This window comes from Crocodylus siamensis, chromosome 5 (genome assembly GCF_052110815.1).
Source record: "Crocodylus siamensis isolate JL-2025a chromosome 5, ASM5211081v1, whole genome shotgun sequence".
NCBI lineage: Eukaryota > Metazoa > Chordata > Crocodylia > Crocodylidae > Crocodylus > Crocodylus siamensis.
The window spans coordinates 64973282-64991385 of record NC_143399.1 but is presented as its reverse complement, the minus strand read 5'-3'; the positions used below and the strand labels follow the sequence as shown (position 1 = coordinate 64991385).

At 39.3% G+C, this 18104-nt stretch overlaps 1 long non-coding RNA gene across 1 annotated transcript in view; it reads right to left on the bottom strand.

Annotated features, from left to right (window-relative positions):
• LOC149864179 (uncharacterized) overlaps window positions 1–18104 on the bottom strand; it is a 102517-nt gene that overhangs the window by 6993 nt on the left and 77420 nt on the right. The window contains exon 4 of the long non-coding RNA XR_016442595.1: window positions 17669–17728. This is a non-coding gene — a long non-coding RNA (uncharacterized LOC149864179). The remainder of the gene's footprint in view (window positions 1–17668; window positions 17729–18104) is intronic.

Genomic DNA, 18104 nt, shown 5'->3' with positions numbered 1-18104 from the left:
TGGATCAGGTCTCAAATGATCACTAATGAAGCACACAGACAGATTTCTTGTGAATCTTTTCCTCAGTAAACAACAAACACTGAACTGTATTCAACATACCATACTAATAGGATATTAAGTAACAAGTGCTTGGCTCCATAGCCATGTCTATCAGGCAGTATATTCTTATGTTTAAAATTTTTTAAAGGACACTGATTAACTAGTAGAATCTGAAAATGGTTTTGAACTAAAACAATTTCAAGGTCAACAGTGTAAGAGGCAGGCTCTTATAATGGCTGCAAATTAGAAGTGTAGAATAATTGATTTCAGGAAGCTTTGTAGCTTTTAAGACAAAAATCAATACAAAACCAAAAAAAGGTTCCAGTGATTTTAGTATATAACTTTTTTCAATTTTATGTTAACTCAGGTCAGGGCTAGGCCTGCAGCATGGAGGAGAATGAACTTAAATGGTAAAACTATGTCACACAGGAAATTTTTCCTGATGTCTACCACTTGATCCAAAGCCCAGTGAGGTCAGCAGAAAAAATTCCATTCATTTCAATGGGATTTGGATTAATTTCCAGTAAGTAACTTTGAAGCATATGGAAAGTTTGTTTGGAGTTTTTTGAGGGGGGAGGATATAAGGAGGAGGGGGAAGGAAAAGGGATGCAGATTTTTATTTTTTTAAGTTTCACTGATGCTCTGAAAAGTGAACTTTTTGTTAAAGAAACAAGTACTGAAGCTAGATGTCTGCTACACTACAACCAAGTTCAAAGTATGAGTGTATGTCACAGAACTAAATTTAAAAAAATTGTGTGGGATGTGGCAACAGTTTAGGTTGCATCATACATTTCCCCATGGGAGACCCATGCACCTGTTTAGCACTATCTTAAACAAATCTACTGAAGCATACTCTGAATGTCTATCTGTAAAAGATCACAAAAGCAATAAATGTCAAGTGCAAGGTGCTAAAATAAGAGAGGAGAGTGTATGTACACGATTTGGATCAAAACATCCTATAAACTGCTTATCGTGCACAGTGAGAACAAGAGAAATGGTGAAATAGCCCAAGAAGCAAGAACACATGAGTCCAGCAGCCATTCTGAGGAAAACATCAATAGCATAGCAAAAAACCACATTCACTTCATGCCTCTTCTGCCTTTGCTGTGACAAAATTTTGGGAGATAGGAGGAGCATGCATTTAAGCTGATAATCTTTAAGCTATTATTTGTTTCACTTAATGGATGTATGACTTAGGCACTAGTTCCACATTCAGCTCAGATTTCAAAAATAGAACTTCTGTCAATGGTCCCCTAGGCAGCTCCTCTATTCCCACTTGCACATCCTATTGCATCCATAGCCATTCAAGTTTTTCATCTGCCCCCTGGCCCTATAAGCCTGTACAACAAATTGTGTCTTTTAGTACAACAGTCTGATACTGAATCCAGAATCTCAAAAATGGTTCCATTTCCATCCACTCCAGTTTAAATTGTGATATCAAATTATAATCTGGAAAGAGGAAAAATGCCTTAGAACCATGAAAGGCAAATCAAGGGAGACTACACCAAAATTAATTCTTAAAAAAAGGCCAAATTTAAGCTTTTGATCTTCATTTTAAAACTTCCTGCAGAGCCTTGCCTCTGCTTACATTTGTGCTGTCATTTCCTCTTACTCCCACTCATGATGCATATGCTCTGCCCAAGTTCACCCTCTGCATCCAACTCCTCTCTTCATACCCTCTGCAACACAGCTTTCCTCCTTCTTCAAAGGCTCGCCCTTACATCTTAGTGTACTAAATGACCACACACACGCTTCTTCAAAGCACCTCTTAAAATACAATTCTGCAATGAATGCACCGCAGCCGCCTCTATCCTATTATGTTCTATTATAAGCCTCGCCTCAGAAGCTGTGTAAATACTCAAGCATGCAATCCATATTAAGCTTTGTGCTGCTGAAACTAGGCTTGAACCCATGCCATAATTAGTTATGTCTACCAGAGCAATGCTGTGACACATCTTTTAACAGTGGGTTTTAGCCATAATAAATCAACTGTATTTTTTAAATATACTCAAGACTGTTCTAAATAGGAATAATTTCCTGAATAAGTGATAGACACAAAAATTTCCCATCACAAAGAAAGATGAATGCACAAAATCCACATTTTTATATCCTTAGAGATCTACAGGTGGGAATCCATGAGCTTTCTCCAGGAGTTCGCTCCTGTCCATAGTCATACCTACTTACTATAAGTTACAGAAAAATAGTTCTCTCTCCCACTCTTAGAAGTTTAGAACAAGTAGTCGTAACCAAATTTGACCTTGCCTCATTAGGCAATATATTGTGTTTTGGGGTTTTAAATGGAGAGCATGAAGTTCAGACTACATATCAAGAATAACTTCATCTTGATAAGATGTCTAATGAATTTACAAATACATGAGACATCTCCCACAGATCACACAAGTGTTGAGACACAATGGTAAAGTCTCTTTCCTCTAACTCAGAGTAAAACACTGAAATTATTTTTTTAAAAGGTGTTTCATTTCAAATTGCCTCTAAAATTACCTCTATGTTTAATAGCTTATTTATTTTAATCAATTATCCATTAGAACAACAATTACAAATAATCAATAAAAATGCCAACTGAGCAAAACAAGTCCCTGAACCCAACCAACTATCAATTTATATATACTTACCAAACCAATTAGGAATTGTAATACAATACATATTATTACTACTTTCAGATAACAAATACGAAAGCAACTTTAATAATATTAAAACATTAAGAATTAGGATATTGTTGAACTCTAAATGAAATATTTTGATTGATCCAAAATGCTGTCTTTCAGAGATGCTATTTCATGGAAAATTGACATTTTCCTTGCCCTTTGGAAAGAAAAACACTATTAAAATATCAAAACTCCCTGACAAAGGAAAATGAGTGTAAATCTACACTAGAGAGATCTTTGCTGGACCAATGATGTTCTACCATGTTTGATCCTTTCTGCTGCCTCTGCAGTTAGCCCATTACACAGGAATAGATGCTTGGCTTCCCTAGCTTATGGCATTAAGGTATTAAGGCAGAAAGGGCTAAGGGCTTATTAATGGTGAGAATTTGAACACAGGAATTTTCCTCCACTTTTGAAGGAAGTTTTCAAGAATCTCTTATTTCCATTTACTTTTATTAGGAGCTGGGTGCTCAACTGCTACTTACGCCTTTGAAAAATCTCGGCTTTTTGTATTTATAACAGAAAAGAGGTAAATAAACATCAGAATATCCTCAGTTAAGGAACCCTCCTTCTAAAGTCATGCATTACCACAGGATTTCAATACATGATCACTATTATGTTACTTCACCTAAAGAGGTTTCCCTTAACCCTTCTGTAGCAGATCTCTTTGGGGAATAATCATTAACTTTTCCCACCCACTATCTGAAGTCATTATTACGTTCAGCATTGCAATGAATACTGTCCACCCACTGACAGGAGCACAACTGGAGGGGACTAGTGCCTAGCGCTGACTGATTCATAACCCAGACTTGATCCCATTAAAGTAACTAAGAAAACACCTGTTGACTTCAATGGAAGTAGGATAGAGACCACAACTGCATAAATACTGTCAAACAGTATCATAAATAACCTAAAATCTGCAAAGACCTGCAAAACACTTTAAAAATGCTTCTGCTGCCTGGAAAAGCAGCACTACACTATAAAGTATGACTTAAAACCAAACTAATTAAAGTTCCTCAGAAAAAGAGAACTAAGTCAGAAACTTGGAAGGAAGTGCAAGAGCTGTTTTGAATAGCTCACAAGAGCAATTGCCTTTAAGCCTTTGGATTTGTTAGCTTGTGAAATGATATCTCCTGCAGCCTGTGGGCTGCTGAAGTTTCTTTAGCTTCATCACTGAGACATAAGTTATGATACATACAGATTTAGCAACAGGCTTCCTAGGGACATGAGGCATCTGGCTCTATCTAAATTACTTGCTGGGTGCAGGGCAGGCAGTACCTTCAAGAGAATTTCTTCCTTCTCTTAGTTTCATCCTACATTACTGCTTTAAAATGGCATTTTATGCAGAGGTGCATTTTAATGATTCACCCATTGAGTAATTTCCAGCGAGGAAGGAAATCAAGACTTTTTGGAGGTCTGGATCACATTTTAAACTGCTAGACTGCATATGCTGTAGGCTGATATTTGCTCTCTTCCTGCAATTTAAATTGCACCAGGACTTAAAACCAGTGTGGCTTTCTATAATAAACTATACTTTTAAGTCAATATTATCAATATTATTTCTCCCATGGTTCTAACTTATTCCTATACTATGACAATGGTCTGCTGGAGATTCTTTACCTAACAATAAAAAGAGTCCCTGACACTAAAACCTGGGCATTTAAGGGATTGTGAATATCTTCCTGGAAGTTGGGATAAGCTACCCTACTAGCAGACTACATCATATTGACACTCAAGCACTTCTGAAGGAAACAAGGGAACAGGCAGAATCCTATCAATGGCTGTGAGCCATTAGCTGCTACAGATGGGAGGAAAGCAGCCAGATGGACTTCTGATACATAGCACATGGGGTAGGAGGAGGCCTACAGACTTTTGGGGGAAAATGATTCCTTTCAACAACTGAAAAATGATTTGTATAGACATATGAAATCTGCCCATTTCCAATGCACCTATAGGTAAATCACAGCAATAGGCACCCATCTTCTAATGAACCTGGTCCATAAAATATAAAGGTATTTTAGCAGACAGAACCTGGTGCACCATTTAGTTCTCATTTAAGAAACAGACCTTCCTGTTTTCCTGCTCCTTTTTAAATTCATGATCTCAAGACAGAAAAACAAGGAAACAACTATGAGGGTGACCGTTAGTTACTAAACTCTTTCTTCTAACTCAGTCATTCTCAAGTATTTAGAGTCATGACGCCCCTTGAGTCCAATTACCAATTCTTAGTTTTAATTTTTTTTTTTTTTACTAGGAAATAGAGCAATTTTCTGCTGCAAAGAACTCAGAAAGATAACAAGTCAGAGCACTATGGATTCCCGTTTGAAAACTCGGGTTCATCTTGTGACTCATACTTGCATACTTAACAGTGTTATCATTACATAGCTCCACAGAGCAGCCATGAAAGAGTCTCAAGGCACCCCAGGGTGCTGCAGAGCCCTGACTGAGAATCCCCCATCCACAAGGGTGATGGTGTTTCTTTTGGTACATGACAACCATGCCTTCCAGCCTAAACTAATGTGTACTATAACTCAGTCTCTGACTCAAACATTTTCACTTCTATGCCTTTCTCACACAAGAGAGGAAGAACACACCTTAAGCAGTGGCTGACAGAAAACCCCTATAGGAAGTACTTTTGCATGTTTCAAAACACTGTCCTAAATGTTAAGAGTTACTGTAAATACTGGAGATTATGTTTATTTCATAACCACACACCACTCTTATAGGCATAGCTAGTGCTAAATACTGACTTTTTTTTCAGGAAAAGATGAAACAAAGTGCTATCTTAAAAACTACCTCTTTCAGAAAGGCATAAGCTTTCACGGCTATATGCAGAGATCAGTCCCTGGGCCCACTTGGTCCTGATCAGGGCAGTTTATCCCCTAAGGCTCCAGGGAAACAGGCACCACCTACAGCAAGCTTGGATCACTCCCTAAGGCCCAGCTCAGCCTACCAAAGCAATCAGGGCAACCAGTCCCCTGAGGCCACAGGCAACAGGCTCCACTCCAGCTTTTAAAAGTTACATCCAGCCCACAGTACTTGGTTTTAGCAAAGACTTGGGTACTGTTACAAGTTACCTTTAAACCACTCTAAATCCAGTGTCAGGCAGTGCTAAAGTTTGAATGGCTGCAAAGCAGTTGTACATTAAGATTTAATGCTATCTCTGACTTGCCGCTAGATGTCTGGTGAGCAAGGGTGTGGCTAGAAACTGGGGTACCTGGGCTGTATGATTGCTCTGGGTGATGGGGGGGAAATGTTGCAGCAGGGGGTGGCATGGAACTGGGAGGTAGAAAAGCACAGGAGCTGTGGTTTGTCTCTGCTGCTCTCCGGGGTCTCCTTAAAATCCTTGAAAGTTATTCAAAACACGGTTATGTGAAGTGAAATACAAATAATAAAGGCTCTTGTACTAATGAATTGTGGGTCATGGGAGAGGGGTGGGCCCTGGGAAGCCCCCTAGTCAAGCCCACCCAGCTGACCTTTGTCAGCTTGTTCCAAAAAGTCCCTTGGCACAGCTGTCTCTGGGTGAGCTGGGATTGGGTAGGGGGTTGTGCAGGCTGGGAAGGGGGCTGCTTAAGTGCAGGGAGCCACATGGTCCTGTCCTGGCCAGAAGAGGGTGGGAGGCGGCTGAAAAGCACCCTGCGACAAGCCCTGCCGAGCCCCTGGGGTCCCATCCCAGGTGTATGGGGGGAAGGTTTAGGTAGATCCCAGGTTTCTTTCCCCACCCCAAGTCCCCCACAGTCCTATTCTGGCCTGTGGGCCGGACCAGCCCATCCTATCCCATGGAACCTGTGGCCACAGGGAGTCCCGCAGTCAAGGGGCTGTGCCCCACTTGCTCCCCACCACTTAGCAGGGAGCCCCTTCCTAGCTAACCGGGGTAGGAGTTCCCCGCTCCACTCTTGCCCCAGCCTTGTCTCTGGGGAGGGAACCCAGGTGTCCCTAGCACATGCTGCCCTCACCCCCTGCCCCTCACAGTGCAGCCCACATGTGTGCAGCCCAGCCCAGACTAGATGGAGAGAGCTGAGCTGAGGGGCTGGCTCCATGCCTGCCACCGGCAACAAGACAGCTGAACTAGACCTCAGGCCCCCTGCCCCATCCCTTGTGATGGCCAGAACCAGAGGGATTAATAAGCAATAAATATGTGCTTCTTAGAGGCATTTGGTATTTTGCCTAAACAGTAATATTAGTTAATATAAAGCTTGTAAGTTTGTAAACTGCAAATGTAACTTGCCTGTCATAAGTTTAACCAAAATGATAAAATTAAGCATTTGTGGAAGTGACAGGGCCCGATAGGGAAAGCTGTAGATGTAAGATTAGCTGACCTAATGGTTTCTGCTCAGGGTTCAGCTTTGACAATAAAAAACTGGATCCAACTGCCTAGCACACCCAACACATTCCAGGAAAGCACATCCCATGAAAACATATTCAATGAAGGTTTCCATGAAACCTAAGAGGGGCTGGGGCTTAGGCAGAGCAATGTCAATTTCAAACCTAAAGGTGCTGCATTATAATTTGCTTATTGGATAAACCCAAGTTTAGTAACTAGGTAGTAACCTTTTATGATAATTTTTAACACCTTTCAATCCCATAGGGTAACAGCTATAGGGCAACATTGTGAAAGGCTCTAAAGTGAACACATTAGCATAAGACTAGATATAAAAAGCACATGCATCAGGTATCCAACAGGAAGGAGGGAATATAACGGTCCTTCCTATTCCATGCCCGGACCCTGGACTTCCAGTATGAGTGAGGATCGGATCCTGATCAAGGGAACCTCCTCAGTAATCCTTCTGACAGTGTCGATCGGGGACACCTGACTTTGCTGGAATCACTTGATGCATAACTGGCATTGAGAAGCTATCGATAAGTTGCCAACCCATGTCTATCCAGCTGTTGTTTTAAACCGCCCAGTGGCTGATACATTCACAGTGCCCAGCTGGCCTGTGAAAAAATTGATCTATCTGTTGTTATTATCTGTTATTTACTATTAGCTCTTTAATACTGCATTATCTGCTTATCACATTTATCTTTCTGCTAACTGTTGTGTGTGTGTGTAAACTATAATAAATTTGCCTTTACTCCAACCCCAACTTTATCTCCTCAATCCAAAACTGAATCAAACCGTCCAGTTGGCCTGTGATAAAATTGATACACTCACAGTGCCCAGCTGACCTGTGACAATCCCTGTACCTTTTAGCCAGGCACAAGGCATGGCAAACTTCAATTAATCTCAGTTTACTTGAGTTTAATTGAAAATTTCCCATGCTTACCCTTTCTACCCATCATCCTCTTGAACCCCTCCCTTGTCCGGTTCTGGGTGGGAGGTGTAGGCTCCAGAGAAGCACGCTTCCCCAAGCTCTATGCTTTCACTGTTATTAACCCATGACAATTTATCCACTCCTCCTGAGTCAGCAAAATTTAGCTGACTGTGCTACAGAAACAATCTGAGAGTTCGCTTGCTCTACAAGTTCAAGACAGGGATAGATGTGTTAAGAAAGCATATGCTGGATCAAGAGAAGAAATGTTTTCTTTTTCCCATTGCCCTGTGAGGAGGCTACTTCTGCTTTTGCCCTGAAGCATCCTTTGGATATGAATGAAAAGAGGCATATAAAGAAGCACCCACCCTGAAACTAAAATATGAGATGTAAGTAATCAGACAAGAGGTCTTCCTCTCACACAAAAACATAAAATATAAGGTTCCTCAAAAAATACTGTCAAACCCCTTTTTGTCAGAATATTGGGTTTGATTAAATGATTTTTCTCCCCTAAAGTGTGTTTTCCATGCAATATGTCATTAAAATATAAAATATTTTGGTCAAAGCCCTATATATTTTAATTCAAAATGGTGCTGGATCCTCATGAAAGCTGTAGTTCAGAAGCTTCATGGTTCTATTTGCACAGGCCAACTTCTTTGGTTGAACTGGATTTCCCAAGAAGCATCACAATCTAAGACTCTTCTGAAATACCTCTCTCCACCCCCAAAAAAGAAGGGAGAAAGTGGTGCATTATGGGAGATGATGCAGACAAAGGCAATGAGGATACAGAACACAGCCTAAGATTCAGCAAAAATAAGAGAGAAAGTGGTGCATTATGGGAGATGATGCAAACAAAGGTGATAAAGATACAGAACCCCTGAATTACAGTTCTCATGAAGCACCCTAGTGCCTCCAGGAATTAAATAGTTCAGGTTTTAGACACAATATTTCAATAAGTCAAAATTTTCTGTAGAAAAAACCCCCTGAATTTTCTTACTAGCTCTAATTAGAAGTAAATAGGATAGGGAGAAATTTCAGAAACCTGTGAAAGGCTGATATGTCTCAAGAGTTTTCTACAAGGTAACTCAGAGTAGAGTCTCCATAAGAGTTCTGGTTCTATACATCCAAAGTCTACAGAAAAAAATTGCAGGGGCTAGGCCCCAGGGGCTAGCAAAAATGATCATTGTGCAAAAATTAATACCAATTCATATGCATGGTATGTAAGCATAACACAGCACAAACACTTCAGTATTGCTTTTTCAAATCTTTACTTCTACAAAAGTCAGGCAGCTGCATCTTATAAAATACACAAGTGTAATATTTTCCTGCCAAGTTCTTGGTGGCCTGCCCTTTTTAGATTTGATTATTCCTATTTTATGATAGTAAAAGGCACTTCAAACTCTTGTCTTCCCTGAGGAATGTTAACACTTGTTGTGAGTACATGACCCAACCAGCATTACTGCAGAACACTTGGAAAATGTCACATTGGAGTATTATTAATATACTCTTCTGCACTTACAGGGCATGACTGCATGCGGAATCTCATGCCGACTTGTAAGCTTATTAACTTACTGGGAACACTAGTTGCTTTGAACATGCCAAGGCTGAATTACCTGACCCATGCAGATTTTTCAACTCCCTTTCTCCTGTCCTCACAAGTACCTGCCTTACTCATGGGTACATCAGACTCCAAGAGGTTACTCTATTTTCATCTCACCCCTGGAAATATGGAACTTATTTCCTAGCACTCTGCCCCATAGTTTGATTAAAACAAATCTGTCCAAAGAAATGAAATATCATGTCAGCACATGGAATGGAGACTGTCATTGGCATGAAATGGGCACTCTTTTTAAAAGTACAATATAATTCTTTTAGGGCTCATGGACAGAATAATTCATTTCAAATTCATTTAAAACCTAATACTAACATCAATTCAACTAAATATGAAAATGAAAGAAAAATATACATATACCAAACTCACATTCCTCTCTCTCTCTGTCTATATATATATATATATAATTATATGCATATATAAATTTTATATGAACTATGTTATTTGTATATTAGATATGAGGTTTACATTATATATTAGACATAAAATATAAATGTATCTCCCTTTCTATATATTGTGTAAACAGGAAAATGGATACAAGGAAAGAAGACAAACAATATAGATATATAAAATATAAAATATATGCATGATCTATATTATTTATATTTAAATTAAATATAAACTACATTGTTTATATATTCAATAAGATAGATATAACATATAAATCACATACATCTTATATTTAATGTATAAATAATATGGCTTATGTTTAATTTATATATATATATATTGCTTGTCTTCTTTCCTTGTATCCATTTTACTGTTTATACACTACCTATACAGGTAGATACATAATGTAAACATATAATATGTATATTATGTTTCTTCTTATCTATAAATTGTGTAAACGTATAATATGTTTATATTATGTAAAATGGATGCAAGGAAAGGAGACAAGCAAATAAATTTTATTCAGCCACTCTCTGCATAAGCCTTGGTGAGTAAATGTTATTTCATTGCTGTAGGCCCTCCCCAGCCCCTGCTGCTTAATTTCACACCTTTTGTGGTATGGTGTGAAATTAAATTGCAAGAATTTTGGAAAAAATTATGGGTTAATCCTGAAAAGTGCTTAGCATTCTCACCCTTCTCTTGCAAAGTATTTAAGTATGTAAACAATGCTATTGGATTCAATTAAATGGCTCAAAAGTTTAAAATTAGGAGCAGGCTTAACTGTTTTGCTGGGTCCCAGTCAGTAATGAGCCTTATTTGTCAGTAATGTGTGGTATGTAGCACATTTTTCCGTACTAAAAAATAACTACCAGTAATAATTTTGTCCTAAGAACCAACTTATACATGGCAGTATTCTTTCCAGTATCCATTACCTTGCTCCCAAGGGAAGCCATAATTTTCAACTCATACAATCAGATTTTGAGGCCTTTCAAACACCTTGGGAGTTAATTTATAACCCACATATCCCTAGATTCTCATACAGGAGGGAGGGAATTTTACGTCTTACTGGGTGTGTCTACACTTACACACTTACTGAGCAGTAATTTTGGTTATTGCACAGTAACCAAAATTACTGTGTAGTACACGCATACGTTTACATATGCACACTCGTCCTACACAGTAACTATGGCAACTTACACTGACTTGGGTGTAAATTTGCTACCTGCATCATGTGTAGACACATTACTGAGCAATAACACTGTGTGTCTAGACTGACTTGGGACTTACTTTATTCCCAAGTTGGTCCACACAGTGTTACTGCGCTGTAATGCCTGCACTTGTAAATGCCAGCTTAAAAACTGCTTACTGTTCAGTAAGTTAGTGAGCAGTAAATACATGTGTAGACACACCCATGGAAGGTTTGCCAGTTTTCAGGTGGCAGAAAGAACATTTAACAAATGAAATAATGGTACCTTAACATTTTTAACAACATATTTTCACAGATTAGTTTTAAAAAGTATTAGCCTTTGTTTTTTATTAACAATTAATTGTTTCATCTGAGAGTGCCATGGGAAATGCTTCCTGTGGCATGTGATAGCAAATCATTTAGTATATTTTCCGTAATGTCTTTTCCATGAGTCATTAAACTCAATGGTATGTAAATTAGCAGTCAGCACTTTCCTCTTCTTTAACAAATTTTTATTCCATAATGTTTCGTAGATAACCCTTGCAGCCACCTATGCAACAGCTTACTCCAAGATACGAGGATTTTTGCATGCTCATGTTTTTCTCATATCTACTTTAGCTCTTATTAAAGTTAATTGTAACATTGTGCATGTGCATGTGTGTGTGCATATGCGTGTGTTTGTGTGTATGTCTAAGGGCAACAAATATGATCATTAGTATGGAGGTTCTATGAGATGACACTAGGCTCTGCAGCCTCAAACAGAGAGAGAGAGGTGGGAGGAATATGATAAAGGTCTATAAACTCATGAATTATGTGTGCAAACCAAACAGAGAAATGTTGTTTGCTCTGTCTCATAACACAAGAATTCCTAGGCATCTTATGAAATGATCATGCAGCTGGTTAAACAAACAAAAGGAAGAAGCTTTTTTACATAGTTTATAATTAACTTTTGGAACTCTACTATACCATGTAATTGGTGTAACTGTGTAACTGGTTTTAAAAAAAGATTAGACAAATTAATGGATGATAGGTCCATCAAGGACTATCAAATTCTTCAGTTAAAGATGTAACCTACTGCTGTTAACTCAGAGGGGAATAGATGATGGAAGGATGATTCTGTACGTGCCTGTTTCTTATGCTGTCTCCAGAGCAATTGCTCCTTGCACTGTTAAGTTAAATACAGATAGTCAAAAAGACTGAAGCTGAATTGATTCAGTCTTCGCAGGTTAGTCTAAGCTTGCTTTAACTGATAAGCAAGTGAACAGATATTCACTTTTGATTCTAGAAATGCAGCCACATGTGTGCAGTGACCCAAGCCACAAGCCAAGAGGAGGTAGAACATGCCTCTCTGTTTGGCCGGAGCAGACACTTTGGGCCAAAGCTAGCTCACCCACCCTGTAAGGGGGAAGGGGGGTTGCAGGGGAAGCACAAAGCATCCTGGGATGCTGGGGGACTCTGAGTTAACCTGTATCTGGAGGGGATCTAGGACAGAAGTGTAATAAACTGATTTAATCTAAATTTGATACTACACCCATTCAGATTTATCTTAAACCAGTTTCAGCCATTTTGAAAATGGTTTATATACACTGAACTTCTGTTGTGTTATAGATTTGAACTGGTTTCCAATCGTTTATACCAGTTTCGGTGTAATATCTGTTCCTAGCCTTGGAGACAGGATATTGGGCTAGACTTTGAGATAACCCAATATAGGAATTCTCATGTTCTTCCTTGATGCTCTTACATGAAGGGAGAATGTGCCTATTATTGTGGTATTTGAGTGGCTAGTATTAAAGTAATCTCTGGCTACTATACTAAAATAAGAAAAAATAAGTGATATTCAGCTTGTTTTTCTCTAGCCGTTTGATTCTACCCCTCTTCAAGTAGACCCACTGAAATGAATGAAAGTGTTCAAAAAAGAAAGTTCTAATTAACATGAGCTTGGCTCTAAATTATTTCCCCAAGGCAATAACACTGTATAGTCTCTAAAGTAGCATTACCCCTATTTAATACTCTACCTGATGTTAAAGATATTTGATATTAGGATACTGACCTTTTAAGTCACAAGAGTGACTTGCTAATGAGTCATGATGAGTTAATGATGTATTTAATCATACCATACCTAGGGTAATACAGGGTAAGTTTATATCATTGCTCACAATTAATTTTTTATATTAATTATGTGCTGAACCCAAATGGCTTTGTCAGTTTTTAACAAATTATGGACTAAGTTCTCCATAAATAGGACTTGCTCTAAAGTGCATTAAACATTAAAGATTCACACTATCTTCAGTATATTTTGTATCAGTCCTGTAGCTCTTACCTCTAGGAATCAATAGGAAGAAATCAGTAGTACTAATTATTTTAGTTCATATTGTATCTGATATCAATTATTTGGGGACTGTGCCTTTAGATATGTCTAAACAGATTTCCATGACAAACTACAAAGCTATATCTAAATCTAGGAAAATAATTCATATTTTTTGACTTAAGTCTTAACAATTAGTGAGTAAGCAAATCAAGAGTTTTTCAGATGTATTTGATATTAATCAATCATTTTCATGAAAACCCATGATCTGTAGTTCATGTATCTGAGGTTTACTGTGAATTCTTTATTTGAAATTTGAGCCACTTTGATTGGACACCTAGACTAAACAGTTCTCTTTTTTTTTTCTCCTGAAGAAATGAAATAATTCTTAAAATCATTTTTCTGGTGCAATTCTAGTACAAATAGTCTACAATATTCATTTCCAATTCATTCTTTCCACAAATATTATTCATAGTAAACATGCATGGTAAAATATTCAGTTAGGGCTGCTGAAAGACCTTCGTTTGATTATGTGTTGGGATCTAATCCATGAGCTAACAATAGCACCTCCTTCCCTGCCACAGGTGCACGGCAGAAGATGTGATTTTAGCATCTGGGAGCAAATCCACATTGTGCCATACTTGCTGGTGCAGGGGGAGCTTTGGATCATTATCAGGAGTGCTCTCAGACTCAAGCTATGGAGTGCTCCTGATCTGCCATCAGCAGCTGATCAGGAGTGCCTCCAGGCTAGTAACTGGCAGATCAGGACCACGCCTAGGCTGCCCAGTGCGGTCCTGATAATGTAGATGATCATCTGATTGTCAGTCAGTAGAGACCTCCCCAGCCACATGTTCAATTTAAGACACAATAGAAACCAGCCACAAATATATTACATATCCTTTATGTAATAACTTTGTGGCTTTGTGTCAGTCATACACATTTTTTAAAATAAAAACAGTCCATATCAGGCTGCTGGAAAGGAGACAGGTTTCTTCATCATCATTAAATCTTAAAATTGAGCAAATTAGTATCACTCAAATACAAAGACATCTAAATGTACTTGGGAAATGTTCATGTTGCATTTGAGATCTCTTTCCCTCAAATGGCTAATGGCAAAAGGTCAGGTAAGATGTGTGCTAATTATAGTAACATATCATTAAAATTCAAAGCACTCTAAGTGGTGTGATGGGTTTAAATTTGAAAATGCATGGATAAAGTTTAATGAGTTTCTCTGCTTTCACTGGCTGCTGTGACCTGTTCTACTTCCTTTTAACTATTCCTTTTGCTTTGTAAAGGTCTGTGAAAGGTAAAGATTGGTTTGATGGTGCAAGTAATATAAACAAACATGTCTGTGTTTATGTTATATTGCCTTGCTTCCGTTTTGCTGCTGTTATGAGGATGGAGTCTTGCAGAGTACTAACAGCAATAAAGTTCAAAAGTCAACCCATAAATTGGCACTCGAGCTGCTTATATAGGTTTGTGCAGAGAATAATTCAGTATATGTGTAAATATTTGCTTACCCTTTAGATTGGTGTTGGAGCCTAGACTGTGGCATGGCTATGAAATAACTGAGAATTGGAAGAGTAAACTGAGCAGTGATCTACCCTGGAAAATACTGGGGAAATACACTCCAGTGCAGGTGGCTCACCAAGTCTCAATCCAGTACTGAAGCTCAAAGAATGATGTCCTAAGTAAATCACACAGACAGCAATGTGTAGATCCTCTGGCCTGACCTGCCCTTGACCAACAAAGAAAAACAGATTAAGGGATAACATCTTCAAAGCTGCTTGTGGGAGTTTGGCACCCAACTTCTATTGAACATCCACTGAACATAAGCTCCTCCAAAAAAATCTACATTTCTCTCTTGTATGTGAACGCTTTGTAATCTTTATGTATTTGTCCTCACAAGCCTTTTTTTAAGGGAAGGAAATACCATCATTGCCATTTTAACTGAATCACAAAAGATTAACTGATTTGGCCACAGGAAGTCTCTGATGAAGAAGGGACTGCAAGCTGCATCTTCAAATCCATAGGCTTATCCATTGGATACTTCATTTCCAAAAAACAGATAAAACTATACATGGCTACCATGCAAGTGTCACACTTGAAAGGTATCTGTCACTAAAATTAAAGACATAATTCTAATGCTTTCCTAAGTTTCATTCTGAAAGACAAGAAACCTTATCTGAAGTCTTCTACCATTCACTAAACAGGAGTAAAACCAAATTTAACTACGTGAGATAAGATAGAATAAAAAGATAGAACTTAGTGAATATTTTATCATTAAAGACATTAGTTAGTATTTGATGGATATACATTTATTTCCTTTTATTTTTCTATTCATAAATTTGCCTGGGCTAGGCTGGGCTGGACTGTGCTGTTTGGTCTGCTCCAGAGAACAGGGCTGGCCCTGCCCCTCTCCTTCCTAGCCAGAGCACTATCACTGCTCCAGCTGGCTGAGGGACTGCAGTGTCTGCTAGGTTTCCCCCTGCCCCACCCCTCCTCACTGCCGCCTACTGAAGCAGGGATCCCCGCCCCCCCACCCCTCTCCCATGGCAGGGACCCTAGCACAGGGACCCCGGCATCTGGCCATGCCCACTCCCCCCCCCACCGCCATGCTAGCTAATGCTGAGAGGTATCTGTGTGTGGGGGGGTCTCCAATGTCACTGGAACAAAAGCAAACAGCTTGTGGCTTGCAAATGCAAATCCACCCTGCAGATAAGAAGAGCTTGAAACTAATGAGAGAGATATTTTCTTTTGTAGGGCTTAATGGGCTGATAAACTTTGCTCTAGTAAGCAACCTGCTGGCTGCAATCTGTCACTCTTCAAGAAAGGACAGAGAAAGGTGTTAGAAATGACCTGGCTTGCAGACAGTCTGAAGAAGCAGGGAGAGGGAAGTTGAAAAGCTCAGTATCATCAACAGACAACACACAAGCAATCCTCCCCGTCTCCTCCTTGCCTCAGAGTGCTAGCTAGTGGCTGGAAACACTCCCCAACCCTTGGGCATCAAGGGGAGAGGAAGGGTTGGGGGAAAAGCCTGCTGCTTCCCCCTCCCCTTTCAGGCTGGGAACTGTGTAGGCAGGGTGCGAGTTTAAGCCACTCCCTAATCAGAGCATCCTGCCGGGGCCTGGTCACACCCCACCCTCAGCTCAGCACTTAGAAAGGGAAGGGAAGGAAAAGCTGCTCTAGCACTCCCTGGCTTCTAACCTGAGCCACTGCAGGCATGTGCCTGCATTTCTTGATTTAAAAGTGAATGTTTATGCATCTCCAAATCAGTTCAAGCTCTGCAGGTTAGAGTAACCTGCAAAGATTGAATCGATTCAGAATCCGGTTTGTTGAATGCCTTTCCCTAGCCAGAGTGAGACTCCTGTGTCCTATACCAATTATTTTAATTAATCAATTAACGACATGCATATTTATGTAGTGTCTTAGCCCCACATAAGGAACAGGGTTCAGCTGGTTGCCAACCTATTGGACTCAAGGCATCCCTAAGAAAATGCCAACTCTAATCTTTTACTCTTTCAACTACAGAAAAATAATAAAGCAATTATTTTGCTGCAAAGAACTCAGAAAAACCACAACAGGCAGAATGTTTTTCAATATGAAATCTCAGGGTTTATCTTATGAATCATGTTTGCACACCTAGCACTGCTAACATTGTGTAGCTCACTGCATCACCCTTGAAAAGATCTCACAGCACCCCAAGGTGCCATGGCACCCTGGTTGAGAATTACTGGGTGAGACAGTATACATACATTCTGATGAGGTGATCCCTGTCCCATGCTTCTTTGCAAACCTGGGTTACATGTTATGTTGGTGGATGAATAACTTTTGGAATCTATCTTGTAGAGAGCATCATCATCATTATGATTTTTTTTAAATGCCTCAACAGTGTCAACATTTGTTGAAAAAAATGTTTCAGCTGTGCTTACAGAAGAAAGCATAGTGTTTGCCCATTTTAATAAAATGTTTACTCAATTTAATTTACATTGCAGATGGAGACTGGATTATTCATCAGTGGACTGGACTACCATTAGTCTTTTATAATAATTAAAATCAGTGGACAATGCTTATCTATTGACCTTACAAGTAAACCCCTATCCTAATGAATACTAAGTAGTCCCCTGCCCTCCAGTTTTTATGTTCCTACTGCTTCTCTCCAAATAAGAACTATACTTTAACCTGTGGTACAGTAGATATAGGGAGATAAGTACTTACCAGTCTCCCAGACTTTTGGCAGAAGACACGGATATACCTAATGTCAGATGATAGGGCTCTCTACAAGGAATAAAGGCGTTATTGTAAATGAGAAGATACTCCAACCTGCATTATATCTAAGGTTATCAAATGCAAAATTATACTAATTTTTTTCCAGCTTTAAAAAATGCTTATTTCAATCATTGGGAAAGTTCCTGTGTTGAATCACTGTTGGGGGACTGTGGGTGTGGGGGACCTTGTGGGGGTGGCTGCTCAGGAGGGATCATAGAATCAATGAGTCAGAAGGGACCTAGACAGATCATCTAGTCTGACCCCCTGCCATGGGCAGGAATGAGCATTGGGGGTGGGAGGGGTCATAAGACCCCAGCCAGGTGCTATCCAGTCTCCTCTTGAAGATTTCCAGGGAAGGTGAGAGCACCACCTCTCTGGGAAGCCT